At 45.5% G+C, this 4,922-nt stretch overlaps 1 pseudogene; it reads right to left on the reverse strand.

Moving 5' to 3' along the window:
* Nucleotides 1–735: 735 nt before the first annotated feature.
* LOC142428133 (histamine N-methyltransferase pseudogene) lies at nt 736–4,347 on the reverse strand (annotated as a pseudogene).
* Between the last annotated feature and the right edge of the window lie 575 nt (nt 4,348–4,922).

Here is a 4,922-nt window from a genome sequence, read left to right on the forward strand (position 1 = left end):
CATACAATCAGAGGCCAAGATATACTTGGGACCTCCCAGAGGGTGAAGGAAGCCAGGATAAAGTTCCCATCGATCCTTCAGACAGAGCTTGGTCCTACCAACACCAGGCTTTCAGAACAGGACCTTCAGAACCATGGCAGATAAATGACTATGGTTTAAGCCACAGGTTTGTGATAATTCTTCCAGCAGCCTTAGGAAACTAATACAAATATATATATATATATATCTCAGTAGCTAGTAGATCAAGCAAACAAACAGTGATAAATAATAGAAAATGTAACAGTTTTACAATTTTTTAATCTATCTCATGTGCATTCCTGTACTCCATAATCTTTTACAAAGGCAAATATTTATTCACAAAAGGGGGAAAATTACTAAACATACACTTTCTAAGTATTCAAAGTGTCAAAAGTCATATGCTGTATTACTATTCAAGAAAACTTCAGTACCATCAGCAAGTGAAGGGATTTTATAGTCAACAAACCAGTGACAGTTGTCTCATTGTTCCAAATCACCTGGTGATTTATTCTGTGGTGCTGTCACCTAGAGCCATGGTAAGACCAGCTATATCAACATATAATTCCATATGATGTTCAAAAATGTCTAGATTTTTATAAATATGAGACAATGTTGTTTACAACATTGTAGAGTGCAATTTTGATTTTAATATGAAATTAAATGGCTGAACAACATTATTCAAAATAAAATTTTTGAATACACTCATCTGATTCATATTTATGCCTCAACCACTATGAAACTCAGATTATTGTTAAAAAGCATCTTTCCATCTTTTTTTACACTAAATTCAGGCTATTGTAAATCTTTCACAATCCCTGCTTTGGGAGTCATAGGTGCTGTTGTGTTAAAGTTGCAGGTTTCTGTCAAAATAATCCAAAATCAAGTCTCCATTTTCATTGCCCTCATTAAGACAGTCAGATATGTCCAAGGTGGACAGAAGGGGTGGAGACTAGCCTGTCCATCACGTCAGAGCCAATGAGGCCTCTGTGTGGGGATGGCCCTTTCCTGAGGATTCTGGGAATTCTTGTATTCCTCCCTGGAGGCGGGAGACACTCTGCTAGACATTCGTAATGACAGGCCACGGAGAGTTATGCTGAGGGAGCCAGAGCCCTGGAGCTGGAGAAGCCATGTGGAGACCCATTATGCCAGTGCTGAGATGCTTTCACTGCCACTGGATCTACAAGACTTTTCACTCACTGGCCTGTGATCTTCCTGCCCTCAGTGACATTGCATGTGTTGTGTGAATCTGAAGAGGAATTTAGAGACCGGTAATGTACCTATGGAAACATGGGCTAATATCAGACTTATGGACTTGATCTGCACTGGACTGGGATGTTTTCTTAATATACAATTACTCTTTTATATAAAGCTCTTTCTTATACACATATGAGTGTTTTTGAACTTGTTTCTCTAGCCCACCCTGACCAACACAACGTGTATTTCATCCTCACGTTATCCAGGATAGGAGTGAGCCAGATGATGTGACATACGGCAGAGGTCACTCCTGGGGAAATGGGAGTCATACCTTTTCCACAGCTTGTACCAGGCACTGGTTCCTGACACAACAGTGATTAAGATCGGAGTGTTCGTCGCTAAGAGAGCATGGGAAATTTTCAGGGTAGCTGGGATTTCCTTTACAGAATACAGCTTCTAAATCATATGAATAAAGCCCACTTCTGAAGCTCTTTGTCTCCATCGCTCTATTTTGATATTCAGACGATGTCTCCTTACGCCTTCCAAACACGAAGTCCTCAAGATTCGATGTATTGGCTACAAGGTCTTTGTACTGGGCGATTTGTTCACCACTTGGTTTACCAACGTCATATTTTATAGAATTCCTGGATATTGAGCCTGTACTTTGGCCAGAATCTGAAGGTCATTCTCACTTATGCTCAGGATCTTAATTTCTGATTTTGTGTCTCCGATCCTTGCTGTAATGCCTGGAAGCTTCCCTTGTGCATTAATTCCTGCATGCACTGGTGTCCAGGGGAATTGTTGAGAAGCCTCTGAAAAGATCCCACCTGTCTGCTGTGGTCGGAAAGCAAGCTCCTCCTGGAAGATGCCACCTCTGGTTTCAGAGGAAGGCAGGGAGCCTCCCTGGTGCTTTAAAGCGCACTGGTTTGCATCTCACCGTCCATATAAAGGTAAGGGAAGCAATCGCGGGAAACGCTGTGGGTCCATCTCGCGGAAGTGAACTTCTCTGCGCACTCTCATAGCGCAGGTGCACGGCTCAGGACTTAGACAGCCTGGCCTAGAACATTCTGACCCTTTCAAGATTCCAGACACAACTTGTCTTCTTTGTGCTTTGAAGAGAATATAGTTCATTCATTAGTCACAAATAAACAGCTACCCCCAGCTCTTTGCTTCTCTAGTTTTGAGGACTCTTGCAGGAATTCAAACTTTCAAGGACACACAGATTCCCTTGTCATTTCAAAGGACGTGCTCACTCTGAGTCATTGCTATCGTGACTAGCGGGAGAATCGCTCCTAAAGCAACAATCCCTAGAAGCAGGGTGTGTGTGTGTGTGTGTGTGTGTGTGTGTGTGTGTGTGTGTGTGTGTGTGTGTGTGATCCACTCTGCGGCTTTGTGTGTACATATGAAATTAACATGCTTAATACATTTTGCATGAACCATAACACCCATTTTCTATGTCTCTCACAAAAAGAAGCACGTTAACATCTAGGGCATCTAAGAGAAGGGGCCTGGCGATGGGAGGGAAAAGGTAACTTAGAAAATAGGGACGCCTAGCACAGCACCCCCGACCTAAAACAGCAATCGGAAATCCCAACAGGACGGGCAGAGAAGGACGATGGGCAAGACCTGTTCCTCTCGCCTGGCATTGCGTCATTCACACCGGTGCCTCCTCGGGGCAAAGACGAGGCTCGCATTTGTTGGCACAACCCCATTTAACCATGCAGTGCATGTCCACGTCTACCTTGTGGAAATATTAGGTTAAAATGGTATGAAAAGAAAGAAGGAGAGGGGGCGTCACAATGTCTGCGACCTCTTGTGCCTCCTAGCCTAGCCCCAAGCAAGGAAAAGATCTTTAGAACGGAATCCTGGGTGGAAGAAGGGCGATTGCCCAGCGAAGCAGACAGTCCCTCCTAGGATCCCGGGAGAAAGGTCACCGTGCTGGGGTTTCCATTTCATCAACCAGACACGGTCACAGCATTTCCTGGAGGGATTATGTAATGGCTGTGGACAAAGACCTCGCTGGTTGCCCACTATTGGCGAAAAATAAGCTTTGGGAAAGGCAGCGAAGGCTTTTCTTAAAGAGACAATTCCTTCAGGCATCTCCATGTAGAGAGAGCCAGGAAGGCTGGTGGCCCAGAAAAGACTGGAAGTTCCGACCAGCTCTTGCCACAAAGCAGCGTCAGAATCCGTGCTCAGCAGGAGCCAGAGAAAGCATAGCTGTCACGTGACAGGTGCGCCAAATTTCTGTTTCATTTTCATTCTTCCTCATTTGGGGGTTCTTTTCAGAACTAGATTGATTTCCTTTGAATTCTGAACCTGGGGGTCTGCGCTCCTTTGCTTGGCTGCCTTACAGGGGTGAAACCTTGCCTTTTGAGAAGCAAGTCAGGTAAATTTACATTCCTTGAACCTGATGTTCACAGTGAAAAAAAAATAAGACAGAGAGAGAGAGAGGTTCTAATTACCCACACAGGAAACCATGACTTAAAACAACAACAAAACAAAAAAACAAAGCAACATCTTTTTTAAGGTATTGTAAACTCATTTGTAAGTGCCGATCCTTGATTTTCGGGAGCAGAGAGCATTTAGAACAAAAATCACAAGATAATTGCAGCGTGTAAACATCATTGGACATCCCAGAGTGGCCAGTCCCTGGAAAAGGACACCATGCTTGGGAAAGTAGCAGGGCAGCGAAAAAGAGGAAGCCCTTTGATCAGATGGACTGACCGGCTGGCTGCATCGATGGAGTCAGTCATACGGCCAGTGGTGAGGACGGCGCAGGACTGGGCAGTGTTTCATTCTGTGAGCCAGAACTGACGGCGAGGCACCTAACGTCAACAACAAGCATCATGGACATACAGAAACCTTTTGAGAGGTGGGCAGTATAAGCTAAGTGATGCTAGTGGGTCCAGAGAAATCCTTAGAGCTTGTGCCAAGAGCCAAGTCCATTGGTAAAGGCCTTTGGGAAGTGCCCAGTTTTTCAGTGGCTCCACGGGGGACAGGGGAGCTCCCTGGCCTGGCCCTCTGGTATTCTCCATAACCGTGATTGGCAGAGGTTAGTGCTGGTTTTTAATCTGTACCGTTACAATGGCTCCTCGCGTCGTGCCTCGCTGTCACCACCAAAGGCTGGTTCCTCATGGTGACAACCCCATACGTAGTTCCCATGGACCTGGAAATCAAGACGTCTGTCTCCCCCTTCAAGTGACTCGCCTTTGACCTTCTACAAAGAGTCGACAGCCAAAGTACCGAACCTTCTCAAGGACCCTCTCTTAAATGGTGTTCTCTCCCTTATTTTTTTCCGTACCTTGGTTTACTCTCCTCACTCCCAATTTCTCACCGCACCCCAAGGAAAGAAAGGCAGAAGGTAGCAAAGGTACACAGAGTCCCTTCCTGCCCTTTAAGCCACACTAAGCCCCCACAACACCTGCCGCAGGCACACTCTCCAGTCCTCCAAATGTCACTTCCTGATTCCACTCCTTCATCCCCTTTAAGAATGAATGGGGACGGGGAGTACGGAGTAAAGACCCAAAGCCCATTTGTAGGCCACTGGACATCCCTTACAGAAGGGTCTCTGGGAGGAGACAAGCCAGTCAGGGTGCAATGTAGCAATGATGAAAAATACAACTTTCCTCTAGTTCCTAAATGCTTCCTCCACCCCCACCCCACACCCACTGTCATGATCCGAATCCTACCTTGCAAGTGTGGCTAGACCA

This window comes from Tenrec ecaudatus, chromosome 15 (assembly GCF_050624435.1).
Source record: "Tenrec ecaudatus isolate mTenEca1 chromosome 15, mTenEca1.hap1, whole genome shotgun sequence".
Lineage (NCBI taxonomy): Eukaryota > Metazoa > Chordata > Mammalia > Afrosoricida > Tenrecidae > Tenrec > Tenrec ecaudatus.